The sequence below is a fragment of the Pseudochaenichthys georgianus genome, chromosome 6 (assembly GCF_902827115.2).
Source record: "Pseudochaenichthys georgianus chromosome 6, fPseGeo1.2, whole genome shotgun sequence".
NCBI classification, from domain to species: domain Eukaryota; kingdom Metazoa; phylum Chordata; class Actinopteri; order Perciformes; family Channichthyidae; genus Pseudochaenichthys; species Pseudochaenichthys georgianus.
Window position 1 is genome coordinate 37876249 of NC_047508.1, and position 18357 is coordinate 37894605.

The window sequence follows — 18357 nt, forward strand, 5'->3', positions numbered from 1 at the left end:
TAAGTTTACATTCACTTTGGATAATAACTCGGGAGAAATTAGCGGAAGCTCTCTCTCTCTCCCCCTCTCTCTCTCTCTCTCTCCTGACAGCCTGTCAGTATCTCATGCAGCTCACTGTTCCATGAATGACTGACCCGACAGTGAAGAATAAATATATGTATGACTAGTTTAGCTTGTTCCAGAGGTAGATGAAATAGCTAAGTGTGTTAGGTCTAACTCTTACGGAGCGTCCACACTACAGCTTCAAAAATAGCTTGGAGCTGGGCGTGTCTGGAGCTTGGGGATTGTATTCAAGCAACACGACCAACAACCAATCACATGAATCTCCCGCCCCCGATCTACAAAGCAAAACCCCCCGGGGATTTTATGCGAGCAATATATATATAAACTCCCCAAACAGGCGAAAACCTACCAGTTTCCCCCACTGTCTCTGCCACCTCCCTCCATGCCTGGTTCCTCCGGGTTTGTATCCCGGTAGGTGAAGAGGGTCTGGTCATACAAAACCGGGTGATTCGCTACGGCGATAGTTAGTTTCTCCTCCGACTTTTTTTGAAATATAGAAATGAACGGCGGGATATCTCTCCCAGCTTAGACGCGGTTTGATTGGCTACAGCTTCAGCTGTCAGATTTTGGGAAACGGGATTTGATTGGCTGGCGCTGGCTACTCCGGCGTCTCAGGCGACAGAAGTTGAACATTGTTCAACTTCTGTCGCCTGGGACGCCTCGCTCTGCTACCCACAATTCAGTTCGGCGAAAAAGCGCGGCTACGTGACGTCACCCCATTGAAAGTGAATGGGCAGATTGGAGCAGATTGGAGCTTTCGACGCTGTAGTGTAGACGGGCCGTCAGTGTGTGTGTCGCTCCGCTCACCGGTCCGTCACAGCGGGCGGAGCTGCAGGATGTCTGCTTCACACACGATGCATACCGCTATGTTGTTGTAATTTTCGGACACCTTAAAATACTGCCAGACCGGCGAAGCCATTTTGGCGAGCTTGTTTTGCCGCGCACAGAGAAAAGAGTCATGTATTTTACGTCATCATTTTAAGGCATGCGATCGGCTCTCGCGATTGGCATTTTTAGAGAGCACTGATCGATTGGCAGAGAGTGAGTATCGGCCGATATCGATCGGAGCATCCCTAACCTGAATCTCCTAGAGCACCATTGTGTGAGGGGATTATGGGATGCTGCAATGGGTGAATTGTTTGGTATGTTGAGGCCAAACAATTCAGAGACATGTTTTGTATATATCCGAGACCTATAATAAAGTAATGAAAAATAGTATAATAGAGGACCTTTAAGTCAAACACTTTCGATAACACTGGTTGTATCAACAGTGTTATCGAAACACTCAATAACCTCAGTTAATGTGAATAAAATAAGTGAATTCAAGCAAATCCAAATGATCACCACATGCAACTGTTATCTGTGTTGATTATTCACGTGTCCAGGAGAGAACCTTAAAAAGGAGACTAAATGGAGTCTCTGAGATTGTTTCAAATTGGTACTTTAATTAATAAAAAGCGTGGTAATGTCACAAACAGGATATTGTCCGACAGAAATACAGCTGTGTATCTGGCTCTGGTCAGCGGCGAAAGAGACCGAACCTCTCAGGTCGCGCTGTTTATAAATCCTCTGCTGGCTCCTCCCAGCGGGCCGGCTCTCCACGTTTCAATGTCCATTGTTACGCATATCAGAGGATACAGACATTGTACATTCAATATATATCTAAACACGCCTTTTCTCCTCCTTAACTCTTTCATGACTTTTCATTTAACACATTCTAAACGCTGTAATCAATACTCCTAAAAATACAGGAAATACTTCACAGCAGTTTGGTTTCCGGTCAGTCCGAATGTTGTCACATGCTACCCACATCTGTAAACAATAACGTACTCAAATAAACTGTACCTTATCCAACAATAATAATATCTCGACGTCTATAGTTGTAGTGTTGAAATCAGTAGGTTTCGCTGTGCAACATCATATCGCTGCTAAATTCACCTCTATAGTAAATGGTATATTAGCCTCATGCTAACCGGAGATGAAGGATTTTCAGAATAAAAGCTTAACAACTGGTTGTGCACAAGAACTTCTGGTTTTTCAGTATAAAACAGCATTTAAACTGACGGTATGTTTAAGGTGCACTATGCTATCAAAACTTTGATTTTAATTTCTAACACAACACAGCCACATAGCAATCTAAAATCTTTTAAAAAATGTAATGAAAAAGTATAATAATAACTATTAATAGTAATAATAATATAAAATAATTGTATTGGAAATAGAAAACAAATAAAACAAACCTGCACTTTCCAATGACTGACGTGCTTTTTTTCCTATCTGCTGCCATCAAAGTGTGGCATACTGTGCTTATTCCCCACAAACAACACGTCTAAATGTAATAACTACTGAAAATAAATAACCTCCCAGTTCTTTGTCTACAGTGACAGACTAAACAACTCCCTGTGGCACACAGGCTTACTGAACATAAAAATAAGAGCAGGAAAAACATCAGATAGGATCTGGGAAAAAAGTCCACTGGGAGACAGAAGTGCCTCCAACACACGGTGTTCCACACATAGCCAAACTTTAAATGTAAATTCAAGCTTGTTTCAAAGGTATTCGTTAGAGTTTTAATCGATACGTTCCAGACGCTAAAGTATTCTGCTTCTAAAATGTTTTCTCTTGTTGTCTCAGTTTAGGAGGGGGGATCGGTGCCCAAAGGAATTTCAAAACCAGTCCCCCCATAACGGACTCCATGACAAAGAACTACTGTTATTGCAGCAGTTTACATCATGCTATTGACTTTGTTTCAGATGCTACTTAACCAGCCGCCACAGGCTATGTACAATCTGGTTTGCAGATAAAGCTGCATGCACACATTCTATGTTGGCATCGGGGATAAGAGAAACAAGAGATGCCATATGCTGCTGTTACTAATTAGCTTGTCTTGACCCAATGTCAATCCAAATGTTACCTTTCCATTATATCGCACACAGAGAACAACTGCATGACCAGAATAATAAATATGTGCTTGGAAGTTGGTAATCAAGGGAAATACAAGAAGCAGAACACTTAGAATTGAGGGTAATTCACACAAAGACCTCACATCTGATCAGGCACCAAGAGAAGAACGTGTATAATAATACAACCATTTATAAATACCACATATTATCTTATATTAATCCTTTAGTTAGGGACAAGAGAAAACAAAAAAAGATGGAAGAAATGACATGTTAGGGTAATTAAAAGCTCATCATGTATGAATTAAGCCAATCTCATAATATTATCGCAAGGACAACTAAAATGAAGACACTGACACTGATTTAGTACATTATATTACAAACAATTCATGTTACTAGATCATAATCTAACATGTCCATTTTGATGGCATCAATATTCATAATATGATTTAATAGTATAAATATTACCTAGAATGGGTAGGTTATTGTTTTTCCTTCAATTAACACTTGTTATGGTAGGTATGTAAATTAGATGAAGGTAACACAATGTGCTTTGCTGACAGAGTACTCCTTACTGTGAATCATAAGGAGAGAAACATTAAAAATCACATGTTTTATGAGGTCCTGCATCTGGCCTTTTAAAATGTGTGTGTGTGAGGACTTATGGTCCAGGCTCTCGTCACCTCACGCCTAGACTACTGCAACTCCCTCCTGGCTGGTCTACCTGCATGTGCCATCCGACCTCTGCAGCTCATCCAGAATGCAGCGGCTCGTCTGGTCTTCAACCTTCCTAAATTCTCCCACACCACGCCGCTCCTCCGCTCTCTCCACTGGCTTCCGGTAACTGCTAGAATCCACTTCAAGACACTGGTACTTGCGTACCATGCTGCAAATGGATCTGGCCCTTCCTACATCCAGGACATGGTTAAACTGTACACCCCAGCACGTGTACTCCGCTCTGCATCAACCAAACGGCTCGCTGCACCCGCGCTGCGAGGGGGACCCAAGTTCCCATCAGCACAAACACGTGGGTTTGCTATCCTGGCTCCATAATGGTGGAATGAGCTCCCCATTGACATCAGGACAGCAGATAGCTTACACACCTTCCGGCGCAGACTGAAAACTCATCTCTTTCGACTCCACTTCGAGCGATAGAATTATTAACAAAGAACTTATATACTAATAAAGGACTGGCTTACCTAAAGCCAGTTGAGTAGCACTTGAAATGTTTGGCTCTATGAAACCTGATGTACTTATATGATTCTGTTTTCTTCAAGTTTGTATCTTGTTGGTCGAACGCACTTATTGTAAGTCGCTTTGGATAAAAGCGTCAGCTAAATGCAATGTAATGTAATGAGGAGGTTTGTGTTAGTTGTCAATCTTATCAGAAACTCCAGATGGAGGAACAATGTATACATGTTTGTTATTGTCTTAATGCCTTACTGCAGTTATAATGAGGCTCTATTTATAGACAGAAGTAGGAACAGGAGTAAAGATGACAAGTTTCATATATGTATCCATTTCAAACAAAATGATATATTATGTATGTTTCTACAGGAAAGATTGTATATATATTCTTGGTTATTTGTATCCTATAATAAAACCATGAAACAGAAGCCAGTGTGCTCAGTGGAAATAGTGCGACAGAGATTCATTTATTAGCCTGCCTACAACACGTCAGGAGTTGGCAGCAACTGGCAGCAAAGAAAAACAAATAATACCCGCGAGGAATCTCTTGAAATCAATTTCCAACCAATTTCTGGCTGCGCACTGAAGGGACACTATTGGAGCACATATGGCTTTGACGATGATATCATAACCCATGTGAAGAAACTGAGATTACCACTACGATAGACCCTGTAGATAACGGCAGAAGTCATTTTACATCATGTCAAGAAGCAGATAAGTCAATGTCTAAGGCCATGAAATATCCATTAATCCACAAGAAAGCCTTTTTCACACTTCATGTATTTTTACGCCAATCAGGTGACACTCACAATCCTATAAAAGCTGCAGCATGACCGCTTATAAAGGGACAGAAACGGCTTCATCCAGGGACACATGTCGCCTAATTCCTTACGTCCTCTTCTTCTGTCTTCAGGGTTTCTTCCACTGTCGTCTCATATTTTTTCCACCCATTAAGTCCCGCAACAACACTTACTTTGAACTGGAAGTATAGTACGAATCACTGAAGCGACACACTCTCCAAATGTGGTCTCAAGTGTTCTTTAAAGGCTGGGATTCCCATTGATACCTTATTTGAATTAAGTGACACCAAAAATTGAATATTTCACATGTTTTTTATGATATAGTTGAAACTATAAAAGGTTACACTTTCTCTCACACTCTCCCCCACACACACACACACACACACACACACACACACACACACACACACACACACACACACACACACACACACACACACACACACACACACACACACACACACACACACACACACACACACACACACGTCTTCCCAGTCAGATTAAGAGCAAACAGGGGGCACTTCGATTACAGCAGTAAAATGACCCGCTTCACACAAAGTTCACCTCATTTTGGTTGCAAATTAAATGTCAGCTTTGCTTTGAGTAGCTGAGCATGTAGCCTCACAGAATACAAATATGCTGTGGCCATTCCTCCACATCAACTTACCCTGTAGGGCCGTTTGTTGAAATAAATCCAACAGAGGATTTTTGCTTTCAATAATATATTTCCATTTCAATCAAATACACAATGTCCTCATAAAGATATGAAATGTTTGACAGTTCCAACTCTCACAGCAGGGATACAAAAATAAATCGCATCAGCTTCAATTAGACTGTAGCCTCAATCATATTAACAGCATCATCTTCATTAGTGGCCTGACCTCAAGTGTAATCACAGCATACCGTCGACACTTCTTAGCAAAGCACATTACAGTGTGCGGACATACAGGTTTAATCTAAGGCAGGTAGCCAGCATACTTGCCAACCCTCCCGATTTTCACGGGAGACTCCCGATTTCATTTCCCTCTCCCGGTTTCCTCCCGGGGTCATATTTCTCCCACATACAATCAGATTTACTCAGGACTGTTTCCACTCGGACTTTAATACAGCTACACCATTGCTTGGTTTCCATGGTAGCGCGTCTCTTTAGCAGCGTCTGAGAGGGTGAGGAAGATAGTCACAAGAATCGACAACTCTACCCTCTGCTCACTCCTTTCCTGTCAAATGGGTCCAGCCTTCACACATCAAGGATCTACCCCCCCCCCCTCGGCGGTGGTTTTGAAATGCTCCCGATTTCTGAGGTCTCAAGGTTGGCAAGTAGGGTTAGTAACCAGAAACACATGGGGCCTTGTACTCATTTTCAGGCTCATATTTGTATGTTGTGCCTCTACCGTTACTGTTTACATGCTTTAATGTTTAAAAAGTGCTTTCATTTTCTCATACTGCCTGTGCCGCAGCGCCTCTTTTCACCCTCTGTCGGGAACTTGAGCGCAGTCTGCTCTGATTGGTTAGCAGGTCAGCTATGTTGTGATTGGTCACCCACTCAGAGATGTCCCACCCCTTAGCCTTGCACGCGCAATGTGTTGGAGTGCTAGCCAATAGAGGTACAAGTGTAACATTGTTATGTCCTTATGTTCCGGAAGTAAACGAAGGAGTCCAATGGAGGTGCATGCTTCAGCAAAATGCCTTTCCTCAGTGTTCACCACACTCCACACCACTCAAGTGAACAAGTGCCCTGTCATACAATTCATAATATGTGCTTGAAACTCTAGAGGAAGTTGGCTTTGAAGTTAGTAATGTGATTCATTTACCGTATTTGCTTTTTTTGGTTTCCAAATTCATTGCAGGCATTGACAGCCCGACTCTAATACAGTCCATCATGCTGTCTCTGAACTATTTGGATCCCAGCTTGCCATAATACTTTCTCAAACCCTTCACAGAGTGATCACTAGCTCACCAGTGCCTCTCAGCCCTCTGCTCCAAGGGTCTTTCAAATGTGGCTTAAGTGAGAAAAGCTCACCTGAGCCTGGCGCACTTAAGGTTGTTATATCTGAAGACTGCAGGGAGCCTCTCCTCTCCTCCTCCTCCTCCTCCATCATAATCTTCCCTCTGAACTCCAGACAGCGTTAACTCCCCACTGGAGCAGGTGATGAGTGGCAGTGTTAATGTTATGCTACGTAGATAGCATGTTCCCAGGTTGTGTCACAAACACATGCTTGCAACATGTGCACAACAACATAACACATGCGTTCGGCGTATGCATAACCAGGCACAGCTTACCGTATAGTCAATGAAAACAAAGCTGTGTGTTGCTTTAAGGCTTCCAATAATAATACAAAAGTAAATCATACTGAATGATAGAACTAGTCAAGTGCAAGCACACATTCATAAACGTACACATATTGGATGTAAACAAGAAAGTCCTACCTTTAGCAGTTGCTCCCCAAACTACAAACTGCATACATATAGCCTCATTTTAGGTTAGTGAGTACCAACTACAGACTGCATACACTATCAGGCAAATCTCTCCAGAGCTTCCTCCAAAGGAAGTAGATAGATTAAAGAAGCCATCTCAGCCAGAGAGGAAGATATGACAGGCTAGTCTAGACTGAAAGGTCTCTTGCTTAGGATGTCTGGTATGAGAAGATATTATCAAGTGAGTACGGTAAATCTGATGTTAACTACTGACATATCTCAAGCACAATGATATGCCTACATTGCTGAAAAAAGCGAATACAGGTGGTGGGCATGGCTGCAACTACTAGGTTGTGAGTGACACAAATAAATCAGGGTTAGGGTTTAAAGCTTGCACACTGGACGCAAGTGTTTTTATTTCAACACCTTAATAAGCCTCATGGTTCCAGCTGAGCCGCTCAGATAACATCAACAGGGTTCATGTACTAATAACATTGATGAAGGTGGAAGCTGCCCTGACAAAAGTAATATGACAGGGAGGGAGATGTCAATATGCACGGCTTTCCACACTACCTGAAAATAAATCCAATCAGAAACAGAGATTGAAAACACCTGTATGTGAGGACCGTTGGCTTTCAACTGAAACCTTTCCAAAAGCATTGTGGCACATACTGTAGTTATGGAAACCACTTTGAAACATGACTCATGAGGTGTTTAAAAGCATTAACAGCAACACGACTTCCATTTAAAAGATCTGGACAGAGTGCCATATAAGCTAATCATAAGGCGGTAAAACCTGTTCCTTTAGTCAGCCAAACGACGACAGTAAGCCTAAATGTTTCACCGTAAAACATACTAGGTGGTGGGATCACACAGGAAGTGATATTAGTAGACCACTCATATCATAATAAGGCTTCCCAAACGTGTGTGGCCAGTCCAATCTCCCAGCATTAAGACAGCAACATTCCCACAACCTCAGAGATGAACTTTGTATGTCATTATATTAATTTGAGAATGGTATGTTACTGTATACGTTAAGAAACCTGAGGGAGACCTCAAATGGCATTATACAAAAGCTGATATATAACTTGTCCCCAAATAAAAGTCCCACTGCAGTCAGCATGTCGTTGTGTCACCCCAAATTGTTCCTGTGGGGATTTTCCACAGTATTGAATGTATGTAAGTCGCTTTGGATAAAAGAGTCTAACAACTGACATGTGAAAAAAAAAAGTCTATGAAATAATAATAATTATAATAATAATAACTGCAGCTGAATAATCAGCAGGATTTCAGACAAACTTAAATGCAAAAACCCAAACCCCCTTCTTTATTTCGTTCTCTTTTCCTGGTCTTAAAAAGTGCCCTTTTAGAATGTGCAAATTAGCATGTATTAGCATTTAGGTTTGTTGTTTATTTATTTAAACCTGTTCAGTATTTTACTGAATCCCACTGCCATTTACAAGAAGAGCAAACATCATTTGGATGGCCAACGAAGATGCGAGTGCTAGACTCTGACCAGAATACTAATGCCAGAGACATGGTGAGGAAAAGATTTAGAAGCACTTTCTATCACATAAAAAACCATGGACTGCTTGAACCCCGTTCAAATTAACATACACAGTGACAGTTCTTCAGCCTGATAGCATCTTTTATATGTGGCATTTCCATTTTTTGCTGAATATCAACTTGCATTAAAGAATGTCTTTCTGTAAGGATGGTTAGGTCATTTTATATTTCTTACAGCACCACTTTGTAATGTACGAACCATCAGGATTAACCAGTTCAGAACTTTTTAAATCCTATTAACAACAAATTAAAGGCTTGCGTTGATGATTTTATAGCGTCAGGAAATATATGTTAGTGATATTTAAACAAAATATGAAAATGCTTGTTGATATTCTTTATGCCATCTTGTTTTCTGCATGTGCATTGTTGTTGTTTTTTAAATACTATACTACAAGCTCAGCTGCTTACTAACAAGCTAATACACATGCTTATTTGACCGTGAAAGTGAAAACACACATTCAGTCAGTAACATACAACCCTCACTCTCTTTTGTGCAATGTTAAAAGCTATCCAATTAACAATATAATTGACTTGGTGCCTCATTGTTGCACTGACTGTGCTAAATGTGTTTTTCTCGTGTTCTACATCTGATTGTTTACCAGCAAAGGACAATTGTGACGTAGCATTGACATGCTGTATCAGTTTAAACATATATTGACTTTTATATTTAATAGATGCAAGTAACCCCCCCCTTCTTTCTCCTGCTGCGTTGCTCCAAAAATAGAGCTCTGGGTGCATCATCATCCATGATAATTAAAACTATTGGCAGCTTGCTTTAGCGTGTGTTTTCACTCCCTACTGACGCTGATCAGAGTGGAGAGACTTTAGTACAGTCAGGACTGGGAACTGATCCAGCAGCGATGTTTGTGGAAGAGGCACCTCTCACCCAGCTGTGCTTGTGTAATATACTTGCTCTTTTGAGGCCTGAAATTAATCTAAAATAAATACTATTATCATGGTTTAATTATAGCTTATTCAGCGTGTTTCCAAGCAAGCTGTGACAGTGAGTGTTACAGCTTTCAAATATCACAAAGCAGGTTTTGACAGAAGCTTGTGTTCCAGGACATCAGAGTAACAAACAAGCCGGGGGCCGATGGAGAGGTCTCAATTAGATATTATTTTTAATTCACCCCCTAATGTGAGACTGTGTGTGTGAGAGTGCATGTGTGCCAATTTCCAAATTGAAAAGTGTTGTTGACCAGCCAAAAATGAAATATTGTAATAAAGGCTGTCTATAAGTCATCACCATGCTGACTCACTGACAACATTTTCAAAAGGCTGTATGGACATAAATCCTACATACAGATGGTCCCAGTTTTCTTCAAACATAGAGGCCCACGTATTGTCTAAAATAGATGACCTGTTGGGATTGTGAAACATGTTCTGAACCACATATTGATACATGATCAATTGGCTCATTGTATTGCCTACAAGGGTGTGAATTTCACCAGCATGCACATTCACTAATCCAAGAATTTGTCTCTGATGTCTTGTCCCACGCTTCTTGAGTAATTCATGGCAGGCTAGGTGGAAAATATTAATAAAAAACATAAATTAAATGAATAGTATGTTCACTGTCAACTACTCGGCCAAACCTTTCATTGTTGTGAGCAGGAAGTTAACCAAGAATAGTAGCATGTTTTTTGTTGGCAGTTTGCTATTTTGAGACAGACAGAGGAAAACTGAGATGTATCATAAACATCAAGAAGTTATTTTGAAGTGGACATATTATGCTTATTTCAGTGTTCATATTTGTATTGTGTGAGTCTTCTACGACATATGTACATGCTTAAATGTTCAAAAAGGTCTTCTCACCCTCTGTCTGAAACCAGAGCCCAGTCTGCTCTCATTGGTTAGCTGGCCGGCTCTGTTGTGATTGGTCAAACGCTTAGAGATGTCCCACCTTTTAGCATCACTTACAATGTTATTATATAGTAATGTCCTTAAGTTACGAAAATAATCAAAAGAGTCTAATGGAGGCGTTTCAGGCAGGGGGGGGTGTGTGGGAGAGAAACTCCCTCTTGAGGGAACTTTGGGATTTTAGTCTTTGCAGACCATTTACATGCACACAAACCTACAGTATACAACACACAACAAGAAAGGGAACATCCCAAAAAGCATAATAAGGCCCCTTTCATATTTAGTATTAATAACCTTGCAGTTTAAACATAACATAGCAGCTAAAACCCCAACACAATCTTTTCACTCTGGAAACACATTTGGGATTTGACCTACTCCTGGAATGTAGGAGGTGTATCTTGCTACGTGTGCCAGAAAGCTTCAAAGTATAGTTTTATTTGGGAGTTTGATAAGCACAAACAGTTTCAACAGAACTCATAGGTGGGACAATAAGGGCTTTGTAAATTAAGATTAAATGGTGATTTAACATAGTAAAGCTGCCACCCTGTGATTAGGAAGAATATAATTCTGAGTACAGCTGTACAAAATGTAGGGTTCTCAGTCCTCATATCACTCTCTCCCCATAACAATTCATGTTGGAAGCAATTTCACTCGGCTCTGGTTAAGTGCCAACAACTGAGGCAGAAGGAAGAAAGCTGATACTTCCTTTTCCCAGCATAACTATAATGAACAGGAGCAGTGTTGTTAGAGTAGTGCCTCCATTTTGAAAGGTGTAACATTACAGGAAGTAAAGCTATATTTTATGCATGTCAGTCAAAGAGCATTTTATAGAAATGCTATCCAGATGATCAATAAAACCATCACTGTGTTGTGTCACAGTAATTACAGTTAGCAAGGCATTTCTTTTTAATCATGGGCCAGACTTGATTGACGAGTGATTGAATTAGACTTTCCTGAATTAGATTACCGTACTTTTCGGACTATGAAGCGCACCTGCATATAAGCCGCAGCAGCTAAATTGTCCGTCTGTCTTGCTCTCGTTCTGTCTCTCGGTTCCACTTTTACTTTGGCGCGCTACCTGTCTCACTCTTTTCCGGCCTCCAGCTTTTCCTGCTGGAGCCCGCCGCTTAAAGGTGGCGGGCGCGGACCGGTCATAGAGCCCATAGCGTTAAAGGTGGTTAATTTTACCTGTAAAATCCATAGATTTAGGAGGTTCCCTAGTGGCCGTTAGCTGTACAAAAAAAATGCGGAAAAAAAGTTGCGGCTTTTAGTCCGAAAAGCACGGTAGATCTAATCATCAGGCCACGTTGTACAGTAGTTCTTCAATGTAAAAACTATTATTTGCTGGGATGTGCATTTGCGTTTGCCATGGTACACTTTCAAAGCAAACTAAAAAGTACATTGCAAAAGATTGCGTTGATCTGCAATATCGGGCAAGTGACCTAAACTAAATGATCATTACAACATGAAAACATAATGCTGCAGTGCAGTGGCACAAGCCATCATTTCCCTCAATTGGCTCTAATATGATCAGAGATTGTGCACTTGTCACAAACCATCTAACAGGAGTCTAACCAGTGGTTTATTTTTTAAATGAACATTATAATTCCAATTCATAAGCCCTATTTTATTTAATGAAGAACAAGAACAACAGTCTTGCTCTTTAAAATAATTGTCATGGAGACAATGTATCCTAAATGAAACTGGGGGCAACCGAGGAAGCATGTGATATGATTTTTTTTAGAGCAACAGGATGCACAAAAGGTCAGAGTTGAATCCTTTGCTAGGACAGTCACATACAATTATCCCTATTGTGTTGGTCTAGCAAGAGATGGAAATACGGATTATAAAAGCTGTTCCTGAATTATGTATTCATTTTCCAATTTATAACATTTAGCTAAGTCTGCCGGAAAAATTAGACAGGGGAAATGAACACATATTGCTCTCTTATCCTACATGAGCAACTACTGAGTAAGGTCCTCACCCTACAACTGCTGCAGACTTCAGCTTGGACAAATCCCAAATGTGAATATACGGGAGGAACAGGGCGATCATTCCAGAAAAGGTCTCATTTGTTGAAATTCAGATATGTTTTAGTGTTAGTTAGGATGATGTGTACATGATGTGAAAGACTGCTTATATGTTCTGTCTCGTAAAAGGAGCACATACTATGCCACAGAATGATAGGAGATTGATATCATCATATGTCCTGGGTTGCTAAAGGGATATAGAATAAAGTAATCTCATCGATGAAATTGTAAACCCCTCCCCCCCAAAAAAACTCACTTAAAGTAAATTCAGTTTTTTCTGTATACTGTAATCCTGATATTTAGAATAAACATCTTTCAAAATATAGCATTTACATTTACATCCTGCTTGATTTATAAACAACCAAACAGAAAATACTTGGCTATTTAGGCTTAAAGTATTTTGTCTGAGAACAGTCTGTTATGGAGTTCCTCAGGGTTATATACTTGGTCCTCCATTGTTTTTTAAGCCGCATTGGTCAAAATGCGCCTTATTGTCTTCCTGCCTGCCCTTGATAATAGGGATCCATTAAAGTATATGAAAGGACCATTGTTTACCTTAGGAATACTGTATCCAGTTAAAACCTACTCCTGAATCACCAATAGCTCAGCTACCTAAGAATTCCAGTAAACCAATCACTTCCAGTACTTTTTTCACATAGTACACATGACCAAAAGCCCACAACAGTAAGGTATGCATTTTCATATCCACCTTTGAGTAAAATATAGTATATCAAACTGCACTGCCTTAGTTTAGATGAGAAATGTGTAGTACTTCTGTGGCCTCACCTAGAAACCACCCCAACATCTAATCTGCTCATGAATTTTAAAGACCGTCTTTGTGACAAGCGTTTTACATTAAGTTTTGTATTAACATCGTGTTAGAAGGAGAGGAGCTGATTCAACTGTTAAGCAGAATAAGCTTTGATATAATTCAGTCACAAAATAATTATCCTCCTTCTTCTTGTAGCTTTTTAGCTGAGAGTTATAGGGAAAAGGGTAGATTCATCTGGATTTTGGATTCATTGAAGTGATTAGCAAATCCTTCATCCCTTTTAGGTGGTGGATGGCCAGAAGTGTATTAAACTTGAATTGAATTTACTTTAAACACTCATGGTGAGAGTTAAAAACATTTTTGTTCAGACACAATTGTTTTGACTTAGTATAAAGAATAGGATAATGTGCTATACATGTTAAATTGGGTCTAGCAAGAAACAACTGTGTGATAATAAGCTCATATCCACAACACTTTACAATGCTTGCCCACCACTATGAACACCATTAACTGTGAATTGCTGTGACACATTTGCCAACTTCATTTCATGCATCATGGTAAATCATGAAACCACATCAGTAATACCCATCATTCTCTCTAACGGCCTTGAGAATAATTGCCTTGGAGGTTAAGCACACGTGAGTAGTTCACTTCTCATTTGGCGATGGGCAGTATCAGTGGTTTCTCGCTGTGGATGCAGGAGCATTAATGGGCACTGTGTATAACTGTGAGTCAACCTCCGATGCAAGTCACCCACTGCATGGTAAGCTTTTACTGCAGCAGAGTATGGTATAAATGACTCAAGCTAGCCACACACTAAGGCACATCCTTTGTCTGTGTGTGTGCCTGAGGCAGACTGAGAGAAAGAGGAAGACATCACTTAATAATTACAAAAAAAATCTACTCATTTAGTAGAATACTAGACATAAGCTCTACATTTATAAGTGATGTATTCAAGGATATATTCTTGATTCCACTTTTCATTGGAATTGAAACCCTCATGAAATCTTTATTTAGCTAAATCAGATACATTTTATTCAAACCCCTTAAACCAAAAGCTATATTGCATTAAGCATGTTCAGCCTGGCTGTCAAAGATTCAAATAGTGAGTGGCTAAAATCCCAAGTTCTCTCCAGAGGGAGTTTCTCTCCCTCCCCGCCCTAATTGAAACGCCTCCATTTACTCCTTTGTTTACTTCTGCAACATAGTGACATCACTATCTAAAACTAGTTATTCTCTTGTTCAGCGCTTTAACACATTGTACTGTAGGTGAACCCAAAGCGGCTCACCAATCAGAGTTAACCAATCAGAGCAGATGGTGACGGTGAAAAGAGGTGCTGCAGCACAAGCAGTTTGAGGAAAATGAATCCGTTTTTGAACAGCATGTAAACATATCACGGTCGAGGCACAAAAGTATTAATTACTATCATTATGCAACCTGAAAATATCCATAATAGGGCCTGTTTAGTCGATATAAGCAAAGACTAGATATGTGATACACTGATGAGACAAACACTTTCAATACACTGCATTAAATCCAATCAGCTTGAATATATGTTTCAAAATTAACTCTGCCAATGATCCAAAACTCTTTAATCCGAACTTGAACGTCTGTGGCTGCACCTGCAGTTTAATATGCCTCAGAGTATCAGCAGTCATTGCCTAAGTGCTGGAAAGGAATTATAAATGAAACAGAAGAAGAGGGTCTACCCAAGGCGGGGTAATTCGATTTATCTTTTATTATTCTTCCATCCTCCGGTGTTATCGTGGTTTCTTCTCCAAAATGGGAAATTAGATAAATATTGATGTCCTTTACAGGAAATGCAGGCAAGCATGTGTGAGAAAAAGTACGTCCATCCCTTTTTCCATCGGGACAGCGTGGAAGTTGGTGTAAACTGACCCCCTACGAAATGCCTCAGAATAAGTTTCCCTGCCTTAAGGCGTTCTATCGTTGTCTCTTTGTCCTCTTCTGCGTGGCATCCTGTCAACCTTGCATTATTTCATCCTCTCTCCTTTGCTTCCCTCCTACATCACCTTCACTAGCCCCTCTCTCCTATTCTCTCCATTGCTTTCAGTAACAGCATTAGCGTCCCTCCTCTCTTTCTCTCTCCCTCTTGTGTTCCAACATCTCTCACTCTCTCCTCTCCAACAATCTCTCTTTACTCCCGTCCCTGTAGAGTTCACAGAGACAAGAGAGGGAGATGAACACAGCATGAATAACAAGACAGCGGCAGTAGATCTAAAAGGAAGGAAGCTCATCCAGAATGCAGAGGGGACCAAAATAGCAACATCGATTTTACCTCATTCTAGAAAGTGAAAAAAAGGGAAACATTCCACGTATTTTATTAACATGATATATTCCTAAGGATAAGATTGATAAACATAGAAGAAATTATTACATTAATTCAACATCTTTCTCTTCGTGCATCCACGTGATGTAAAAGTCAGCCATCTCACTGTCTAATGATCGCTTTAGAAGTCAGAGCTGTTCTCAAAAGGCCCCATTAGGTAATCAGACACATCAACATGAAGGGAAGTTGCAATCCCCCCCCCCCCAGCTGTGGAGCTATCTGCGAGAATATGTGTGCAGACAGGCATACAAAGACATATTGTTTCATCACACCTACATCGAGCACACACACGTTCTGTTCAAGTCACACATTATGTTGCTCTCCTCCACAGAAAGTTAAGCATGATCAATCCAGCCGTTCCTATTCTGCTTGCACCTACGGAATTATGATTAACCTCGGTGTTATAACCTCCCTGTCAGTGTTTCCAAATGGCCAACACAAACAGCATCACTGGCATGTAGGAGACCATGCAAAGTTTTCTCTAAGGGATTGGAGCTGAACATAACAGCAGATCAATAGCAAATACCAAGTGGAGCAGTTTCCCCTCCAGCCTCTGAAAGCACGAGCAACACTGCTGGAGTCGACACACATTTCTGTTCCCTGTGTCCCTGCCTCTCACACAACCCTTCCTCATTTCCCCCCCCTCTCCATGTCCTGAATAGCTTGCTCCGCTTCATTTAACTGCTCCACTATCCCATAATGTGTACTGCTTGCACCTGTCAATATGTTATGAGCCGCACATCAGGTAGGAAGTGGAAGAAAAGGAGACAGCTATATAAAGAGGAGAGAGAAGGAACACATCCTTACCAGCGCTGGAACGAAGGAAATCCAGAAATGGCTTGCTTCATTCCACGGAGGCTGCTCATTAAATCCAAGATACGGGGGAAATGATTGAAGATTCCATCGAGATGCTGCCCCGAGAGGAAGGAAATGAGATTCTTTAATAGCAGGATTTTAAAGTGTTGTTAAAAAAGTCTGGTAAATATGCACAAGGAGAAGGATCTGATATCCAAGTCCAGAGCACTTTAGGAGTCCGAACAGTCAGCTGCGAAGCCACACGTGTACGCTCACTGACACATGCGGTTCACACTGCAAGTCACACACATACGCACACACACACATAGGGAGGATATGTCCTCTGTGAGAACGGAGGGATGGAGAGAGAGAGAAAGAGACACACCGCGCTACGGAGGGGATCTGGAGAAGGGTACGGTGGAGGGAGGAGCCGCAGTATGAGAGATTGAGAGAGGGGAGGGAGGAGGAAGAGAGGGAGGAGAGTCTCTCCATCCCTCCTTATTACTCCCTACATTTGAACTGCAGTGTGATATGCTAAACATGTGACAGTGGGAAGTAATACATTACTTTGTACACTGATGATACATTTATTTGTTACCGTTTTCCATGTTAAACAGTTAAATACAAGGGTGGGGGGGCGGGGGGCATAGTGGGTTGCCCGTAGGTGTTCGGATCAGGGGGTCACAGGTTCAAACCCACTGCAGTCAGCATGTCGTTGTGTCCCTGAGACACTTCTCCCCAAAGTGCTCCTGTGGGGATTGCCCACAGTATTGAGTATGTACGTCGCTTTGGATAAAAGCGTCTACCAAGTGACATCTATGTAATGTGAAAGACATGCTGTAACAACCAGATTTCTTTGTGTATCAAAATGCTGAGTAATGCCGCTTCCTCATGCACAAGCCACACAGATACATATGATGGTAAGATGGCTGAGGAAGATGAGAAGGAAGCAGCAGGTTGATGCATGGAGCAGAAAGCCCAGATCCATATCGACTAACTTTGCAAACCACCATCACAGGACCTCTTCTAACTGTGCCAGCTGCATCAGATATGAACCTACTTGGTAGTTATAACCTTAATGTAATGTATGCCACTTTACTCTATGCATCAGCCTACATGAAATACATATTTTAAAAAGTTATTTACTGTTTGGCTTGCTCAGAAAGTGTTTAAATGTGGAAATGATATAAAAAAACAAGCATTTTGTAAAACGGTTGAAGGACAAAGTCAAAGTCAGTTCAGCTTTTTGTTTCAAAGTACTTTCGGAAACGACTCTTGCAAAAGTGGAATAAGAGTGGATATCATTATCCTTGGGTCATTGCTCTAACAAGGATGTATCCTCCAGCATTGTCCAACCAACCACGCACATTACCAAATATTCTCGCCAGCACTTCCTCTGAAAAGCACCGCGGCATCCGTTGGCTGACATGACTCACTCTATATAATCCTACACTGATGAGTCATGCTCTAAATCGGCATACACTTCTGGGCAGGGGTTGAGAGTATGGGGGGCATGAGCGGTCAGGACACCCCACTGCGCTCAGTTTACAGGCGGGATTAAGAATCAGTGGTGGATGGCTGGGAGGCTCCGAGGATATCTCTCTCCTCAGTTGA

At 41.1% G+C, this 18357-nt stretch overlaps 1 protein-coding gene across 1 annotated transcript in view; it reads right to left on the bottom strand.

The window, feature by feature from the left end:
* Positions 1-16794, bottom strand: part of lingo1a (leucine rich repeat and Ig domain containing 1a) — a 147286-nt gene extending 130492 nt beyond the window's left edge. Inside the window, exon 1 of the mRNA XM_034086065.2 lies at positions 16756-16794. The gene's annotated coding sequence lies outside the window, so the exon portion shown is untranslated. The remainder of the gene's footprint in view (positions 1-16755) is intronic.
* Between the last annotated feature and the right edge of the window lie 1563 nt (positions 16795-18357).